This window comes from Anomaloglossus baeobatrachus, chromosome 2, assembly GCF_048569485.1.
Source record: "Anomaloglossus baeobatrachus isolate aAnoBae1 chromosome 2, aAnoBae1.hap1, whole genome shotgun sequence".
Taxonomy (NCBI): Eukaryota; Metazoa; Chordata; class Amphibia; order Anura; family Aromobatidae; genus Anomaloglossus; species Anomaloglossus baeobatrachus.
This window is the reverse complement of record NC_134354.1, coordinates 684,893,182-684,913,665: the sequence shown is the minus strand read 5'-3', so window position 1 is coordinate 684,913,665 and position 20,484 is coordinate 684,893,182. Positions and strand designations below refer to the sequence as shown.

Genomic DNA, 20,484 nt, shown 5'->3' with positions numbered 1-20,484 from the left:
AGTTCCGGGAGTACTCCACTGTACTCCACCGGCAACTACTCCTGGGTACCAGGTCACCGTTAACCCAAGTCAGGATGTCACTTTGCTTCCAACTTCACACTCCTGCAGTCTGACACTTTCAGCAGTCACACACGTTCTGTGTCCTGTCTTCCCGACTACTCTCCACAGTCTGTCCCTCCCACTTGGTCAACTAGTGGACTAGAGTGGCCATCCATTGGTCCCACCCTAGCTAAGTACCTTTGTATGGGGGATTGTTGGGGAAAACTGGGATTACTTAGGTTTTTGGTGGTACTGGCACTGGGGATCTGGGTCATTAATATTATATTGTCCTGAGGAAGGGGGCATAGATCCCTGAAACACGTAGACTTTGTTCATGCTCCTTAAATAAATGACTTGGAATAATAACATTTTGGATTGAATGGTGACAAGCGCAGCGATGATCCCCGATTTCCTATAGAAGTCTCTGTTTCCATTTTACAGGTCCGCAGCTGTCTCCACCAGTGTCTATGCTTCATTAGGTATTGTGACTTTTCACAACATCTATAGGTGAGTGCACCCTATAATCCTTTCACTGTTTTTATTGGTTAAGACCCTATGCACCTGTCTTTCCTCCACAGTCTTTGAATTAAAGATACAGGTACAGGAATCACTGGTGTATTGCAATCACAAGGAATGAAGAAGTCCATTTTATATGAATAAAACAGTTTTTTATGATGAAACTGGCATAACATATATACAAGAGATAGCAGACATAAAACTTAGGGGTACTTTGCACGCTGCGACATCGCAAGCCGATGCTGCGATGTCGAGTGCGATAGTCCCCGCCCCCGTCGCAGCAGCGATATCTTGTGATTGCTGGCGTAGCGAATATTATCGCTACGCCGGCTTCACATGCACTCACCTGCCGTGCTACGTCGCTCTGGCCGGCGACCCGCCTCCTTCCTAAGGGGGCGGGTCATGCGGCGTCACAGCGACGTCACACGGCAGGCGGCCAATAGCAGCAGAGGGGCGGAGATGAGCAGGATGTAAACATCCCGCCCACCTCTTTCCTTCCGCATTGCAGCCGGGATGCAGGTAAGGAGATGTTCCTCGCTCCTGCGGCTTCATACACAGCAATGTGTGCTGCCGCAGGAACAAGGAACAACATCGTACCTGTCGCTGCACCAGCATTATGGAAATGTCGGACGCTACACCGATGATACGATAACGACGCTTTTGCGCTCGTTAATCGTATCAAAAAGGATTTGCACACTACGATATCGACTGCGACGCCGGATGTGCGTCACTTTCGATTTGACCCCACTGACATCGCACCTGCGATGTCGTAGTGTGCAAAGCCAGCCTTAGTGTTCCATCACATCTTCATCTGTTTTACGCAGAGGAACAGACTTATTGGCTAAACGTGGCGGCACTTGACTTGTAAATGACATTTCAGTTTGCCTGACTTGCATACTTCATTCCTTTTATCTGTCCTTCACTATCCATAGTCTTCTCCAGTGATACTCTAACTCCAGCTTGGCAAACCTAGTATTTTTTCACTATGACTCTCAGGTCTGGGCTACACGTTGCGTCTTCGGACCACTCCTCTGCTAGCTTCCTTGGGTCCGTAATCCATAGCTCTTTTTGTGGCTTCAGTTCATACTTACTACAGCTATGCTCTCTGGCTGTGCCTTATCCACTTCACCACACTAGGACCAGGATGTTCTGGACGTATTATTCTGCAAGTGATCCAGTCATAGAATCTGGCTATCTCTGTTCTGCTTCTTCCCCTCACACACTCCTCACTATATTACTATCACTTATCCAACACAAGTGCAAAGAGGAGAATTAATCACACATTAAACAATTCCATAGAATCTTAGAATATTAGAGTTGGAAGAGACCTGCAGGGTCATTGTGTCTAACCCCCTGCTTAATGCAGGATTTACTAAACCATCTTAGACAGATGTCTGTCCAACCTCTTTTTAAAGACTTCCATTGAAGGAGAACTCACCACCTCTCATGGCAGCCTGTTCCATTACTTCTCGTGTTTCCATGTGCAAATGAGAATAAGGATGATCACTCCACACTGTGACATCACTTCAAATATTTGTAGATAGCTATTAAGTCTCCTCTTAGCCTTCTTTTTTTGCAAGCTAAACATTTCCAGATCCTTTAACCATTCCTAATTGGATATATTTTGAAGTCCACTCCCCATTCTGGTAGCTCTTTTCTAAACTTGCTCCAGTTTTTCAATGTTTTTTTTTAAAATGTGGTGCCCAGAACTTGACACAGTATTCCAGATGAGATCTGACCAAAGAAGAGGAGAGGACGATAATTATCCACATGATCTAAACTCTCTTCTCTTTATACATCCCAGAACTGTGTTTGCCATTTTTGCTGCTGCATCACACTTTTGACTCATGTGTAGTCTGTGATCTATTAGTATACCAATGTCTTTTTCACACATGCTATTGCCTAATTCTATTTCTACCATTCTGTAGATGTTAATTTTTATTTTCTTACATAAATGTAGAATTTTGTCTTTCTCCCTGTTAAATATCCTTCTATTACTTGTTGCCCATTGTTTCAGCTTATCTAGATACTTCTGAATCCTTTCTCTATCTTCTCTAGTGTTAGCTATCTTTCCTAGGTTTTCATAATCTGAAAATTTGATTAGTTTATCTATAGTTCCCTTATCTAGATAATTTATAAAAATGTTGAACAACACTGGGGCAAAGACAGGGCCTTCTGGTACCCCGCTTGAAACACTTCCAATGGATGTGCAAACATTTGAGTATGATCACTGAGCCAGTTATGAATCCACCTAACTGTAGCCTTGTCAATCCTATACTTGAGATACTTTATCAAATGGATTGCTGAAGTCAAGATATACTATATCTACCATGTTTCCCTGATCCACCCTATCAGTAATTCCATCATAGAAGAAAATTAGATTCGTCTGACATGACTTGTTCGCTACAAACCCATGCTGAATCTGGTTCATTACTGTATTCTTATCCAAGTATTTACATTCATGCTGTTTAATAATTTGATCAAAGATCTTTCCTGGTATAGAAGTAAAGGCCCTGTCACACACACAGATAAATCTTTGACAGATCTGTGGTTGCAGTGAAATCATGGACATATTGTTCCATTTGTACACAGCCACAAACCTGGCACTGATTGTCCACAATTTCACTGCAACCACAGATCTACCACAGATCTGCCACAGATTTATCTGTGTGTGTGACAGGGCCTTTAGGTATATTGGCCTTTAATTTCTTGGCTCCATCTTTCCTTCTTTTGTTCCTTCTTTATTCACAGCCATGAATAAGAACCTTTCTGTTCAAAACATGTAGGCTACCTACCCAGAATATTCTTTTTTTTTTCTATTATGTTTTAAAAGCTTTAAATAATTTGCTGCTTTTGTCCTAGTTTTCCCCCTGGATGTGCTGCTCAACAAACTCTTTCATATATGGACAATTCTCCTACAGAGACAGTATATAAGCAAATACATATCTTACCACTTAAATTGAATTCAACCATCGAGTCTGTTAGGCCTCTGCAGGACAAAATTAAAGATTCCTAGTTTGACCAAAAAGTGTCTGCGACATTTTCCACAACTGCTTCTGTGTCGCCCTGGGCAAGCCAGGGGACACAGGTCACACACCACCACACCCTACATCCCAGTTAGGAACATCTAAGCTAACCAAAAATCCTTGTTGCCTTCCTCCAGAGGCTGATGATGCACACCAGGGGGTGGGCCAGGCGGTTGGCTCCGCTCACCGAGGAGTTCACAGCTCTGGAGGCGGGAGAAGCCAGGCAGTTGAGCCCAGGCAGGGCTAGAGTGAAGAACAGTTAGAGGAGTGAAGGAGTAAACAGCTAAGATGAGCTAAGGAAGTGAAAGTCGAAGTGAAGTGAAGTGGTAAAAGAGAAGAGCAAGAGTAGTGACGGAGAGAAAGCCTGAAGTCGTCCAGCTGTGTGCAGGGCAGGTCAGCAAGGTCAGCAACGGCGGTGACTGTCTGGAGGGGGACCGTTTGGAAGTTCCTGGAAGGACCCCGTAGGCTGTGTGCCCGGCGGTCTGGAGCAGTGTTCCGAAGGACAGTCAGCACCAGGGCAGGGGCCTCTCGGACCCCGGCAAGGCTTGGAGTCGCCATAATTTGCCGAATCCGTCAGTGAAGGGGACGTAGATCCCCCAACAACCAAGTCCCGATTGAAGGCAACAGCTCAGCCAGTGTAAGAGAGACACCGCCACCGCCAAGGCACCAGTTTCTTAGAGCCAGCGCCTGCGGGCAAAGAGTAGAGCTCCCCCGGTCCAGCTTGAAGCCGGGGAGCGGGTTACCGGTGGGGACCCATCGCAACCAACAAGTACACAAAGGTGCAAGGAAGAGGGACATCACCGTCACCTACCGGGAGAGCAAGTGCAGCCGTCCGTGGGACCGTCTTACCAGCCGTTTGGTTTACCGTAAAAACTGTGTCAACGTCTCAGGCTGAGTGAGTACCACAGTGCCGCAAGGCACAGCGCTGCCCCCGCGTCCCTGCGCCCACCAGGCCCTGCACCTCCCAAACCATCACCGGGCCCCGGGATCACCAACCCCTACCCACAGAGGGGCAACACAACACCTGGCTGCTCCGCATCACCATCCCCGGGACCCCTGTACTGAGCAGCGGTGGTGAAATCACCACAACCGTGGGTGGCGTCACGGACAATAAACATTTCCCACACCCAACAAACCCCTTTCACTCACGGGCGAGGAGTGCCGCTCGAGAAACCCCCGGGATCCGGCCCACCGCTCGAGCCACCACTGAGCAGCAGCCGCCGGACCCGAGCAGAAGGGGTGAGCGTAGTGTGCTGACACCCTCCTCCCCGCCCGCGACAACTTGGCGTCACGAACAGGATCTTACCGCTCTGCCGTCTGGTAGAGGTGCGCCTTGTTACCGCCGGAGGTATCCGGCAGAAAAATTTCAGAAGCCGCCATCTTTGGCGCGAAAAGTTCCCGCTCGAGCGTCTTCTCGAGTAGTGGAGGCGCGAAGGCCAAAACCCCGCCCCGAGAGAGGAGGGGCCGGAAAGAGCTAAGGGGGATGCGATGGCGGCTGGACGCATGTAGCTGCAGCTATAAAAGCAGGGACGCCAGGACTCTGCAAACATACCGTTCCTGGAAGTAAAGAAGAAGCCATCATGTGGATGCCGTCCCGTGACACCGTAGCCCCCGCGCCTGGAACCGCGGCGTGGGTGGAGATCCGAACCGCGCAGCTCTACCAAAGGCTGCAGGTCAGGATGCAGCTCCTCATGGAGGAGTGGGAGGCCGACATGGCGGACGTTATAGCCACCGTGCGGAGACGCGAGGAGGAGGCGGAGAAAGGGAGGGTGAGTGACCCACGTCCCGATGCCCTTGAAGGGCCGGTCATCGCGGCTGTGGGGCCCGGTCCAAGCCCTCTCTCCCCGCTGCCCCCCTCGCCACCCGTCCCGGAGGCCGTGACCCCGCCACTAGGCCTGCTACCACCGCAACCGGTAGCAGTACCCAGCGTCCCCGCCCAGGCGGGCCGACCTGTAGCCGGAGCCCGCGGCACACCGGAGGTGTTACCGTGGAAGATCCCGAAGGTTGAACCGGAGGCATCCCCTGAGAAGTTCCCCGAGCCGGAGCCAATGACCCGCTCCGAGCCGAAGGCCCAGCAGCGGAAAGCCCCTATGCCCATCCCCCACACCTCGGCTGAGGTAGCGCCGGGTTGTTGCTGCAAGGCAGCGCCCAAGGCCAAGACACCGCGGGACATGCCGCCCAGAGTCCTGACAGTGGGCAACGTCCAGGATGTCCCGCGGGGTCCGACCCGTGCGCCGGCGCTGGCGGCAGCGCCGTATTGGGATAGGGAGCCGGTACCGCTGGGCCTGGAGGTTGCCGAGAGGGGGCGGAAGAAGGCTGAGCTGGTGGCCCGAGCTATCCGGGAAAAGGAAAATCTCCGCCAGGCCACGTTCCGTGTCCGGGGCCCGTTGTACGTGGGGCAGGTGAGGCGGTTTGATGTCCGCCGGGGCTATGGGTTCATCTACGAACCGGGCCTGGAGGCCGAAGTGTTTATAGCCCAGCGGGATGTGAATGCCCACCTGCCTGAAGAGCATCCCGGCCGCAATCTGATGCCGGGTGACATCGTGCAATACACCCGGTTCTTTGGGGAGCAGGGGTGGTTCGCACTGGACGTTAAACTAAAGGGCAGCCCAGAGGCCCGAGCGAGCGCCGCGCCCCCTCCCTTGGAAGGAGCACTAGAGCCTGAAGGCCTGGAGTAGGGCAGCGGATGCCCGTTGCACCGTCCCCGTTGGGACCACCATTATGTTGTGTTTGTTTAAAAGTTGGAAAGAATGATAAGAAAATGATACCGAAGTTTCACCTGATTTACCGTGATTTGCAACCGGCTGGAGCCGGCACCGTTGTCCCCGTGGGGACCGTTTAAAAGTAGTTTTGCATGGAGGACTATCCATGGACAAGCGCGTGAACTTGCAGGGCAACCACAAACATTAGTGGCTTGTAAATAAGTTGTTTACCGTTACCGTTTTCCGCAATGCCGCCTCCGGAGAGGCAGGTTGGAGGGAGGGCCCTGAGCAGAGCAGGCTGGGGCCCAGCCACCAAAGGAACCGGTGGCTACCCTCTGGAGGGAAGGACAGATCCCGCTCGGGTAACTTGTGCTGGACTGTGGGTCAAGGGGTGCTGCCTGTGCTTTAAGGGCAGCATCAGGGCCAGGTTGCTTGGGTGGGAGAGAGCGGAAACCGTAACCGTAAACCGTTATGCAACGTTAAAAGAAATGTGCCTCCCGCCTTGGGAAGAGTTATTATTAAAAATGTAAATATGTTATATTACCATGTTATCTTTTTCAGAAAAATAAAACCGGTGTTGGACGGCAGCCCGCGGACGGTCTGCATTTTGCTAAGGGGGAATGTGTCGCCCTGGGCAAGCCAGGTCACACACCACCACACCCTACATCCCACTTAGGAACATCTAAGCTAACCAAAAATCCTTGTTGCCTTCCTCCAGAGGCTGATGATGCACACCAGGGGGTGGGCCAGGCGGTTGGCTCCGCCCACCGAGGAGTTCACAGCTCTGGAGGCGGGAGAAGCCAGGCAGTTGAGCCCAGGCAGGGCTAGAGTGAAGAACAGTTAGAGGAGTGAAGGAGTAAACAGCTAAGATGAGCTAAGGAAGTGAAAGTCGAAGTGAAGTGAAGTGGTAAAAGAGAAGAGCAAGAGTAGTGACGGAGAGAAAGCCTGAAGTCGTCCAGCTGTCTGCAGGGCAGGTCAGCAAGGTCAGCAACGGCGGTGACTGTCTGGAGGGGGACCGTTTGGAAGTTCCTGGAAGGACCCCGTAGGCTGTGTGCCCGGCGGTCTGGAGCAGTGTTCCGAAGGACAGTCAGCACCAGGGCAGGGGCCTCTCGGACCCCGGCAAGGCTTGAAGTCGCCATAATTTGCCGAATCCGTCAGTGAAGGGGACGTAGATCCCCCAACAACCAAGTCCCGATTGAAGGCAACAGCTCAGCCAGTGTAAGAGAGACACCGCCACCGCCAAGGCACCAGTTTCTTAGAGCCAGCGCCTGCGGGCAAAGAGTAGAGCTCCCCCGGTCCAGCTTGAAGCCGGGGAGCGGGTTACCGGTGGGGACCCATCGCAACCAACAAGTACACAAAGGTGCAAGGAAGAGGGACATCACCGTCACCTACTGGGAGAGCAAGTGCAGCCGTCCGTGGGACCGTCTTACCAGCCGTTTGGTTTACCGTAAAAACTGTGTCAACGTCTCAGGCTGAGTGAGTACCACAGTGCCGCAAGGCACAGCGCTGCCCCCGCGTCCCTGCGCCCACCAGGCCCTGCACCTCCCAAACCATCACCGGGCCCCGGGATCACCAACCCCTACCCACAGAGGGGCAACACAACACCTGGCTGCTCCGCATCACCATCCCCGGGACCCCTGTACTGAGCAGCGGTGGTGAAATCACCACAACCGTGGGTGGCGTCACGGACAATAAACATTTCCCACACCCAACAAACCCCTTTCACTCACGGGCGAGGAGTGCCGCTCGAGAAACCCCCGGGATCCGGCCCACCGCTCGAGCCACCACTGAGCAGCAGCCGCCGGACCCGAGCAGAAGGGGTGAGCGTAGTGTGCTGACACCCTCCTCCCCGCCCGCGACACTTCTCTCTATTATTTAATATTGCCCTGTTGTAGTTGGGGCCCATTATCACTTGAAAGCCTATATGCATTTACACAGGAGCTGACACCAGAGGAAAATTGGACAGTTTTTACTCCTATTTTAGTCTTCTTGCTGCCCTGAGTATTTTATTTATTTAGTTTAAATTGGCTATACAGTTCCTTTTTTTTTAGTGAAAATTTTTTGGGTCATTCCAAGGGGGCATTGCTCACAGGGGAATAGTAAGGAGCAATATAAAGACACGTCCCTAGAGCATCCTCGGAGCCACGCCTCCTGGGAAGGACTGTAAAAATTAGCACTATATAAAAGGCCCATATCTATGGAACTGTATAGCCGATTTAAAAAAAAAAGAAGAAGAATGTTCAGGGGAGCAGCAGGAGTAAAATAAGGGCAAACACTGGACACTTTTGCATTTGAGACAGGTCCCTTTTAAAGCAAATCTGTAACAAGATGTCATAATTAATTCAGGATAAATTACATAGATCTTTTAAATTGTCTCTCCAGTAAAGGAGACAAACTCTAGCACAGCGCCACCTATTGGAAGTAGCGATCCTAAAAGTCACAAGTGGATTTTTAACAATCCTTTGCAATATGACTCAGGATATATAAGCCAGATCAGAATCCCAATTTGCAGACACGGTATTTCGGGGTGCTTGCCCCTCATCAGTGCAAAGTATGGGGGTGTCTGATCTGGCTCATGAGAAAGCTATGTGGGGACCACGGGGGAACACTATTCTCCTTAAGGAGACTTTGCAAGCCAGTCTGGCTGCCAAGTAAGGGGACTTATAGCTGCCACGCCCCTCTAAGAAATATTCAAATTGTCTCTCCAGTAAAGTAGACAAACTCTAGCGCAGCGCCACCTATTGGAAGTAGCGATCCTAAAAGTCACAAGTGGATTTTTAACAATCCTTTGCAATATGACTCAGGATATATAAGCCAGATCAGAATCCCAATTTGCAACATCCTGGTCAAGGTATAGATCTTTTAGACCTATTGAGGCTGCTGTAATATTTTTTTTTAAAGTTTAAACTCAATTCCTGCTCACCTAGTCTTATGGACAGCCCCTCAGTGTCCCTCCTCCCTGCTGTGGAGATCTCACACTGCTATTCACTGCGGAGCATCCAGTATAACTAGTAGGCCAGATGAGAAGTTATTTCTATTGACTGCTCTACAGTGAAATGAGGGTCTCCATGTAGATACCTGGCAGTGAGGAGGGGACTGTGCTTGTAGGACCAGCAACGTTTAGCTTATTAGATGGATGTACACATTGTTCTACATCTTGAACCCCGGTGGCCCCATACTATGTAAGAAAATAATTGTTATAATTAATTAAAGGATTGTTTATTAACATTAATTATGTATAGTTAATACTATTGAAAAAAGACATATGTATATCAGGCTGTGGATGTTAAAGGTTAGTCCTTCAGCTTTAAATCTACTGCAGCGCCACCACTGGAGAAATGAAGCATTACACAGTGTTCAATAAAAAAAACCTGTCCATGTAAGGCTGCTTTTACACATCAGGTTTTTGCTGTGCGGCACAATCCGGCGCTTTGCAGAAAAAACGCATCCGTTTTTTTTTTGCTGCCGGGTGTGCTTTTTCCTCATAGACTTTTATTAGCGCCAGATTGTGCAGCATTTACTCGCGTTTGATCCGGTTTTTGCCGGTTGCGGCAAAAATCGTCACTCCGGCAGCCACACAGGATGCAGAAAGGAACGTTTTTTGCCAGCGGCAAAAAACGCATAGCGCCGGGTGCGGCGCCATGCGGCATGGTGCATAATAAAAGTCTATGCACGCCGAATCCAGTGGCATGCATCAAACACCGGAAGCATGTACCGGATTCGTTTTTTACTTCTGAGCATGCCCAGAAGTGAGAAAAACATTGCTTGTCAGAAAATCTCACTGTCTCTCTCTGGCTTAAGAAAATCAGTGGGAGTGGAGTGCGGTAAAAACGCATTCCACTCGGACCAATATTAGCCTGTGTGTCAGCGCACATGAGCGATTATTTTCTCAGTCCTAATCGGACCGAGAAAACAATCGCAGCATGCTGCGACTGTAATGCGAGACTCTTTTCTCTCGCACCCATTCAAGTGAATGGGACGAGAGAAAAATCGCACTGCACTCGCGGTACACTGGTGTACCCCGCGTGCAGAGCAAGAGTCGCAATAGCCGGCAACGGAGGAGAGAGGGAGATAAATCCCACCTTCCCCTCCTCCATGCCGGCCTGCCCCTCCAGAGAGCCTGCCCGCCCTCCGCAGCTGTGGTCCCCTCGCACGGTCGGACCGCAGACCAAGGGACACTAGCATGACACTTGGCTCCTGCTGTGCTGCCAGCACGAGCCGAGTGTCATGCGAGCATGGCAGTAGTGCCCCGTGTGGCCCCAGCCTCTCTCTCTCTCCCTCTCCCTCTCTCTCTCACACTCACTGACTCACTCACTCTCACCCACTCACCGATCATCGTCGCGGCGCTGCACGGCAATCACACTGCTGGCGGCTTCTCCTGATTTGAAAATGCCGGCCGCCCATTATTCAATCTCGTATTCACTGCTTTCCCCACCCACCAGCGCATATGATTGGTTGCAGGCAGACGCGCCCCCATGATGAGTGACAGATGTCTCACTGCAACCAATCACAGCCGCCGGTGGGCGAGTCTATATGTTCCAGTAAAATAAATAAATAAATAATAAAATAAAACGGCGTGCCGTCCCCCCCAATTTTGATACCAGCCAAGATAAAGCCACACGGCTGAAGGCTGGTATTCTCAGGATGGGGAGCCCCATGTTATGGGGAGCCCCCCAGCCTAACAATATCAGCCAGCAGCCGCCCGGAATTGCCGCATCCATTAGTTGCGACAGTCCCGGGACTCTATCTGGCTCATCCCGAATTGCCCTGGTGCGGTGGCAATCGGGGTAATAAGGCGTTAATCATGGCCGGCGTCTATGAGACACTCCCATTGATTAACCTGTAAGTTAAAGTAAATAAACACATACACCCGAAAAAATACTTTATTTGGAATAAAAGACAAAAAACCCCTCTTTCACCATTTTATTAAAATCCCCAAATACCCCTCCAGGTCCACGTAATCCACAGAGGTCCCGTGACGCTTTCAGCTCTGCTACATGAAGCTGACAGGAGCGGGAGTAAAATACCGCCGCTCCTCGGAACTCCATGCAGCAACTGAAGGGAGTCGCGCTGTCAGCGGTGACGTCACTGAGGTAATGCCGGGGTGTGTGCGGTGATGATGCGTGCGGGAGTGCCGGGGTGTGTGTGGGGATGATGATAAGTGCGGGAGTGCCAGGGTGTGTGCGGTGATAATGATGCGTGTGGGAGTGCCGGGGTGTGTGCGGTGATGATGGGTGCAGGAGTGTCGGGGTGTGTGCGGCGATGATGCGTGCGGGAGTGCCTGCGTGTGCGGTGATGATGGGGTCTCTCCCTCTTTCGCAGCTTTAAAAAAAAAAACGGATCCGTTTTTTTCCGGATCTGTCTCATCAGTTTTTACACACTCTGAGACGGATCCGTTGCATCAGGCACAAACCGGATTGTGCTTGATTGCAAAAAACTGATGTGTGAAAGCAGCATAATGCAACACCAGAGAGAGAAGCTTTGTATTTCCAATCTCTGTTCCGGCTAGCAAATGAGAAAAGGACTCTACTATATATTTTCTCGCTTATATAAAAGTGCATCTCAATAAATTAGAATATCATCAAAGAGTTAATTTATTTCAGTAATTAAATGCAAAAAGGGAAACACATATATTATATAGAGTCATTACACACAGAAGGATCTATTCCTATATATTATATAGAGTCATTACACACAGAGGGATCTATTCCTATATATTATATAGTCATTACACACACAGTGATCTATTCCTATATATTATATAGAGTCATTACACACACAGTGATCTATTCCTATATATTTTATAGAGTCATTACACACAGAGGGATCTATTCCTATATATTATATAGAGTCACTACACACAGAGGGATCTATTCCTATATATTATATAGAGTCATTACACACAGAGTGATCTATTCCTATATATTATATATAGTCATTACACACAGAGGGATCTATTCCTATATATTATATAGAGTCACTACACACAGTGGGATCTATTCCTATATATTATATAGAGTCATTACACACAGAGGTATCTATTCTTATATATTATATAGAGTCATTACGCACAGAGTGATCTATTTCTATATATTATATAAAGTCATTATACACAGAGTGATCTGCTTCTTTAGCAATGACCTTTTCTGGCTTACCCTCCTCGTGGAGTGTGTCAATGACTGCCTTCTGGACATGTCAAGTCCCCAGTCTTCCCCATGATTGTGTAGCCTACTGAAAAAGACTAAGGGACCATTTTAAATGCTTAGGACACCTTTGCAGGTGTTTTGTGGTAATTATTCTGTTAGGACCAGGAGGACGGGTAGGCCCAGGAGGTGGATCCACTGGGCTGAACACCTCACCGAGGGTAAGGTGCCCGGTAGCCGGAGCACTACGGGTAGCAGGACAGTCCGTTCAGAGGAGTGGAGTGAAGAAGTCCCTGGGACCACGGAGTCTCTGAAGGTAGTCCGGGTGACGGAGCTCAGGTTCGGAGGCCGAGATGATGTCAGGCAGAATCCGGAACCAACGGAGCGAGGAGATGGGTCACGACACGGATCCAGGGATCGGAGATGGTAGGGACTGACGAGATGGTGGACAGTCACCGTTCGGGGTTCTGGAATCGTCAGGACCGGTTGGCGAGACAGGAGCGACTCTACATGAGAGATAGGTAAGTACGGAACAAGGCACAGGGAGACCTGACTCCTAGCTTAGCAAACACGAAGAACAGGCCCCGCCCACTTGGAAAGGAACCCCCTATATACACTGTACCTGATTCTTCAATATCCTGTTGGAGGATGCTGGCCCTTTAAGAGAGGGTCAATGACCGTGCGCCCTAATGCGCATGCGCGAGGCCCGGGTGCCAGAAGCCAGAGCAGGGAGCGGTGCACAGGAGGCAGGAGTGCCGGGCTGGCTCAGCGTTGCCGACGGGCGCCGGGAGCGGGGATCGGGTTGCCTGGAGGACGCAGGTGAGGGAGCATGGAGGCTGTGGAGCGGGGGACCGGGAAGCATGGCACGGGAGCGGCGGAGCGTGACATGGGAGCGGGGAAGCGTGGCAGGGGAGCCGGGGAGCGTGGCAGGGGAGCCGGGGAGCATGGCAGGGGAGCCGGGGAGCATGGCACCGGAGCTGGGGAGCGTGACAGTACCCCCTCCCCCATGCCCCCCTCCCCGCAACCGGGACAGGAAGGCACGTATCAGGGGAGTACCCACATTCTCCCGGGGTTCCCAGGACCTATCCTCAGGACCATACTCAGCCCAGTCCACCAGGAAGAACTGTCGGCCCGCACGGTCTTCATGGCCACGATATCCCTTACCACATAGATGTCATCGTCAGCAATAGGAGGAGGAGCAGAACTGGCAGCAGTGGAGAAGGGACCAAGGACAACCGGCTTGAGCAGGGAGACGTGAAAGGAGTTGGGTATCCTCATCGTGGCTGGGAGCTGCAGCTTGTAGGAGACCTCATTTATCTTGCCGATGACTTTAAACGGCCCGATGTAGCGAGGACCCAGCTACGATGGTAGCTTCAATCGGACATATTTGGAAGCAAGCCAGACCAGATCTCCTGGAGAGAAACACGGAGGATCCAGACGCCTCTTGTCCGCGTGTCTCTTCATCCGCAGGGAAGCACGTCCAAGGGACGTCTTGACAGAGTCCCAAATTGTTGAAAAGTCACGGACTACAGTATCAGCAGCAGGGACATCCGAGGAAGAAGATACAGGTAATGGGACGGAAGGCTGAAGTCCGTAAACGACATGGAAGGGAGAGCTGGAGGAGGACTCACTGATGTGATGGTTATGGGAGAATTCAGCCCAAGGAAGGAGCGTGGACCAGTCGTCGTGATGGGTGTTAACGTAGTGACACAAGAAGGAGGTCAGGATCTGATTGACTCGTTCCACTTGGCCATTCGACTGAGGATGGTAGGCTGAAGAAAAGTCCAGAGCCACTCCCAGATGTTTTCAGAGGGCCCTCCAGAAGCGGGAGGTAAACTGAGTTCCTCTGTCGGACACAATGTGTGAGGGAAAGCCATGCAAACGGAAGATGTGCTGTATATAGGCGTCAGCGAGTTCCTGGGCAGAGGGGAGTCCAGCCATAGGGACGAAATGAGCCATTTTGGAGAACCGGTCCACCACGACCCATATGACTGTGTGTCCGGCGGACAAGGGCAAATCTGTAATAAAGTCCATTGCAATATCTTGCCACGGAACGGAGGGAATTGGCAGCGGCAGAAGGCGACCATATGGCAGGTGTTTGGGCGTCTTGTTCCGGGCACAAGAGGAGCAGGCTGAGACAAAAGACGCAACGTCCGTGCGAAGGGATGGCCACCAGTAGTGACGTACAATTGTACTCCATGTTCTCTTCTGACCAGCATGGCCGGCTATTTTCGAGGCATGGCCCCAGTGCAACACTTTTTGTCTGTCAGTTTCAGAGACATTGGTCTTCCCGGGCGGTATCTGGGCCAGAGTGACAGGAGCCACCGGAATGATTTTACTTGGGCAGATGATGGGTTGGGATGTCTCCTCCTCCTGTTCCATGGGCACGAATGACCTGGACAAGGCATCTGCTCGCACATTCTTATCCGCGGGCCGAAAATGGAGCTGAAAATCGAACCTGGCAAAGAACAAGGACCACCTGGCTTGTCGTGGGTTCAGTCGCTGAGCAGACCGCAGGTATTTCAGGTTCTTGTGGTCCGTGTAAATGATCACGGGGTACACTGCTCCCTCCAGAAGGTAGCGCCATTCTTCCAGAGCCAGTTTGACTGCTAATAGCTCTCGGTCACCGATGGTGTAGTTGCGTTCAGGCGCTGAAAAGCTCTTGGAGAAGAAACCGCAAGTAACCATCTTCCCGGAGGAGGACTTCTGCATGAGCACTGCTCCGGCTCCAGAGGAGGAGGCATCCACCTCCAAGGTGAACTGTCGGTTTAACTCAGGACGGTGGAGCACAGGAGAGGAAGCAAATGCCCGTTTCAGGGAGCCAAACGCGGCGTCGGCCGCAGGTGACCAGTCCTTTGGATTAGTCCCCTTCTTGGTCAAGGCAGAGAGAGGCGCAGTCAGGGCAGAGAAGTGAGGGATGAACTGACGGTAATAGTTCGCAAATCCAAGAAACTGTTGAATTGCCTTCAGTCCGGAAGGAGGGGGCCAGTTGAGAATGGAAGAGACCTTCTCTGGGTCCATCTGCAGGCCGGTATCGGAGATTACGTAACCCAGGAAGGGAAGAGAAGACTGCTCGAAGACACACTTCTCGTACTTGGCGTACAGACGATTCTCTCTCAGTCTTTGTAGTACCAGCTGCACGTTCTCTCTGTGGGTCTGGAGGTCCGGAGAGAAGACCAGGATGTCATCCAGATATACCACCACACAGACGTAGAGAAGGTCCGGGAACACGTCGTTCACTAATTCTTGAAAGACTGCCGGTGCGTTACACAGGCCGAAGGGCATCACACAATACTCGTAGTGCCCATCGCGAGTGTTGAATGCGGTCTTCCATTCGTCCCCAGAGCGGATGCGGACCAGGTTGTAGGCACCCCGAAGATCCAACTTGGTAAACACACGAGCTCCTCTAAGCCGATCAAACAATTCGGGGATGAGCGGCAGGGGGTATTTATTCTTTACGGTGATTTGGTTGAATCCCCGTAGTCAATGCATGGGCGCAGGTCGCCCTCTTTCTTCTTAACGAAGAAGAAGCCTGCTCCAGCAGGAGAGGAGGATCTCTGGATGAATCCCCTTGCCAGGTTCTCAGTGATGTAGGCAGACATGGCTCTTGTTTCAGCAGGGGACAAAGGATATATCCGTCCTCGAGGTGGTGTAGTTCCCGGGAGTAGGTCGATGGCACAGTCGTAAGGACGATGTGGCGGCAGTACCTCTGACTCCTTTTTATCAAAGACGTCCGCGAAGGACCAATAGGCCGAAGGCAGTCCTGGTAGGGACTCCGGAACTGGAGGTCGTCGGATGGGCTGTATGGACTTCAGGCAGTTCTCGTGGCAAGAAGAGCCCCACCGGGTAATTTCACCAGTACGACAGCTGACGGACGGTTCGTGTGTCCGTAACCAGGGGAGTCCCAGCAGGATTTGATGAGACATGTGTGGGAGGACGTAGAGAGTGATGTTCTCAGTGTGCAGGGCACCGATACGTAGTTCTACTGGCTTGGTGATCCACGAGATGGTGTCAGAGAGGGGTCTCCCATCTACAGAGGCACTCACGAGGGATTTGTCGAGTGGAGTAACCGGCACCTGGTACTTGTCCACCGTGGCCTGCTGGATGAAATTGCCTGCTGCCCCGGAATCGAGGTACGCCTCTGCCGTGAACCTCGTCTCTCCCGTTGTCACTTGAACAGTCCACGTAACCGGGTCTGAGAGAGTCCCAGCACCTAGGGTGGCCTCTCCTACCAACCCTAGGCTTTGGAGTTTCCCGGCCTCTCTGGACAGGAACGTAGCAGGTGTGTGCCCTCTCCGCAGTAGAAGCAGAGACCCTTGTCGAGCCGTTCGGCTCGGCGTTGTTCGGACTGCCGCAAACGATCAATCTGCATGGGTTCGTGGACAGAGACGCCAGACGATGCCAACTGAGGTACGACGGGCTTCTGCGGAGGAGAGGAATGCTGTATTGGACGTCTCTCGCGGGACACCTCTTTGGATCGTTCCTGAAAACGGAGGTCAACGCGAGTGGCTAGTGCAATCAGGGCATCCAGAGTGGAAGGAACATCGCGGCCTGCCAGCTCGTCCTTAATACGACTGGAGAGTCCTTCCCAGAAGGCGGCGGTGAGGGCCTCATTGTTCCACCCCAATTCTGAGGCCAAGGTGCGAAAGCGGATGGCATATTGGCCCACCGTCAAGGTCCCCTGACGTAGCCTGAGGAGTGATGAGGCGGACGCGGCGGCACGTCCGGGTTCGTCAAAGGTGGTTCTAAACGCCTGCAGGAATTCCTGGATGTTAGTAGTTACAGGGTCCTCCCTCTCCCACAAGGGGTTCATCCAGGCCAGTGCCTCACCCTCTAGATGGGACATCACAAACGCCACCTTGGCTTGGTCGGAGGCAAACAGGTGCGGAAGCAGCTTAAAGTGGAGGGAGCACTGATTCAAGAATCCTCTGCAGGTCTTAGGATCTCCGGCATATCGGGGTGGAGAGGCCAAGCGGAGTTTAGAGGCTTCCGAGGAAGCCGCCACGGGAACTGCGGCCGTGGACTGTGCTGTTGAAGCCTGAGATGCCAGGGACGTGGCAGTTGCTTGCAGCGTGTTCAGGCGGGTATCCACCGAGGACATGAAGGCCAGCATGCGGGACTGAGTCTCGCGCTGTCGTCCGAGTTCCTGCTGCAAGTTGCCCAGCTGGGCCGCTAGTGCTTCGGCGGGATCCATGGCCTGTTCTTACTGTTAGGACCAGGAGGACGGGTAGGCCCAGGAGGTGGATCCACTGGGCTGAACACCTCACTGAGGTCAAGCTGCCCGGTAGCCGGAGCACTACGGGCAGCAGGACAGTCCGTTCAGAGGAGTGGAGTGAAGAAGTCCCTGGGACCACGGAGTCTCTGAAGGTAGTCCGGGTGACGGAGCTCAGGTTCGGAGGCCGAGATGATGTCAGGCAGAATCCGGAACCAACGGAGCGAGGAGGTGGGTCACCACACGGATCCAGGGATCGGAGATGGTAGGGACTGACGAGATGGCGGACAGTCACCGTTCGGGGTTCTGGAATCGTCAGGACCGGTTGGCGAGACAGGAGTGACTCTACAAGAGAGATAGGTAAGTACGGAACAAGGCACAGGGAGACCTGACTCCTAGCTTAGCAAACACGAAGAACAGGCCCCGCCCACTTGGAAAGGAACCCCCTATATACCCTGTACCTGATTCTTCAATATCCTGTTGGAGGATGCTGGCCCTTTAAGAGAGGGTCAATGACCGCACGCGCGCCCTAATGCGCATGCGCGAGGCCCGGGTGCCAGAAGCCAGAGCAGGGAGCGGTGCACAGGAGGCAGGAGTGCCGGGCTGGCTCAGCGTTGCCGACGGGCTCCGGGAGCGGGGACCGGGTTGCCTGGAGGACGCAGGTGAGGGAGCATGGAGGCTGTGGAGCGGGGGACCGGGAAGCATGGCACGGGAGTGGCGGAGCGTGACATGGGAGCGGGGAAGCGTGGCAGGGGATCCGGGGAGCGTGGCAGGGGAGCCGGGGAGCATGGCACGGGAGCTGGGGAGCATGGCAGGGGAGCCGGGGAGCATGGCACGGGAGCTGGGGAGCGTGACATATTCTAATTTTCTGAGATAATGACTTTTGGGTTTTCCTTGGCTGTAAGCCATAACCATCAACATTAACAGAAATAAACACTTAAAATAGATCACTCTGTGTGTAATGACTCTATAAAATATAAGTGTTTCCCTTATTGTACTAAATTACTGAAATAAAACAACTTTTTGATGATATTCTAATTTATTGAGATACACTTGTTTCATCATCATTATACTCTGCAGAACTTTACACATATGATCATAGCTGTCCCCATTGGAACTCACTAACTTTTCTTTTTTCTTTTTTCTCACTAAAATGTTTTACATTATATTCTGCAGCGCTCTACAGATGTGATTATCACTGTCCCCATTGGGACTCACAAACTAAATTTTCTGTCAGTATGTGTTTGGGGTGTGAGAGGAAATCGGAAAACCCGGAGGAAACCCACACAAACATGGGGAGTTGTCCTTAGCACCACAGTCCTGGATAACAACCGTGCTAACCACCGAGCCGCCCATACTATTCACCAGATTTGTCAACCATCCATAAATCTCTAGACAGTCTGTAAAAATAAGGCACTTTTTCAAACACCATTAAAAAAAACTGATGAATCCATGATTTTTTTTGGAAACAGGAAATGCCTCTACAAACAGATTTTCCTATGGGTTCGTTAAAAAAAATCAGGCTGTCAATCCTTCTATTAATCTCATGTTCTCAGATAATGCTTCCGCCATTTTTATTGATAAAATTAAAGCTTTTTTTGCTACAAATACATACTAAGAGGACATGGTAGAGCCTGAACAAAGTCCCTGTATTATAAAGCCATAAACCCGTGACAGCTGCCATATGAGGCTGGGGCCACACGGGGATAACTGCAATCCCCTCGCACGACACTCGGCTCATGCTGGCAGTAAAGCAGAGCCAAATGTCGTGCGAGTGGACCTCAGCTGCGGTTGGCGGGCCGGCACTGAGGAGGGGAGGGAGGGATTTATCTCCCTCTCTCCTCCGTTGCCGACTATTGCCATTCTCGCACTGCACTCGCTGTACACCGGTGTATCGCAAGTGCAGTGCGATTTTTCTCTCGCCCCATAGACTTGAATGGGTGCGAAAGAAAACAGGATCGCATTACAGTTGCAGCATGCTGCGATTGTTTTCTCGGTCCGATTAGGGCTGAGAAAATAATCACTCATGGGCGCTGACACACAGGCTAATATTGGTCTGAGTGGAATGCGATTTTTTTTATCGCACTCCACTCGCACCCATTTTCATGCTGTGTGTCTTAGGCCTGAAGGTGGCTCTATGGAGGTATACAGATACATAGTAGCATAGACTTCCACATGCATCATATTTTGGTTCTGTACAACTCTGATGTGATATCGAGCAGTGAAATGATAGTGTGCATAAAACATTATTCTCATTCTTTTTCTACTGATCACGCACTGGGAGGATCAGGATGGACGCAGTCCGACACCAGAGTGTAGAAGTCTTCCTTGGTATAAGAAACGGTGGAAGGGCAAAAGGAAAATTCAAACAGTACAAGAGAAATAGTTGATATGTCCTTTAGTAAAACCCATGATCATCATAAAGTAATGCTATGTCTGTGGCTGAAACCTATAGGGAAACTTGGAATATCTCCTAAAAAAAAAAATAATGGCTTCTCAAAAACAAAAATCTCTGAGCTCAACTACAGGAATTTATCAACAATCTGTGGAAAATATCTGTCATTAGAAGAATAGTAAAAAGTAAAAATAATGCAGCAACTGGAGGAGGAATTGAATAAAAACTTTCCTCTACGGTTTATGAATCCCCGGGGTCCTCCAGCCGTACCCACACTCAGTTATAGGTCAATATTTATAAGGTTTTCTGTGTTTCTTTATTTGTCAAATTCCAATTTACAAAAAAAACGTATTCAAGACCATCAAGTGATAAAGGAGCGTCAGGTAAATTATAGTCAATTTATCAGCAATTGTAGAATAGCCGTAGACTAAATTCACACTTCTGCGAAAAT

General features: G+C 51.1%; 1 long non-coding RNA gene across 1 annotated transcript in view; it reads left to right on the top strand.

Moving 5' to 3' along the window:
• Positions 1–496: 496 nt before the first annotated feature.
• The window catches only part of LOC142292085 (uncharacterized), a 65,604-nt gene continuing 45,616 nt past the window's right edge, over positions 497–20,484 (top strand). The window contains exon 1 of the long non-coding RNA XR_012750577.1: positions 497–546. This is a non-coding gene — a long non-coding RNA (uncharacterized LOC142292085). The remainder of the gene's footprint in view (positions 547–20,484) is intronic.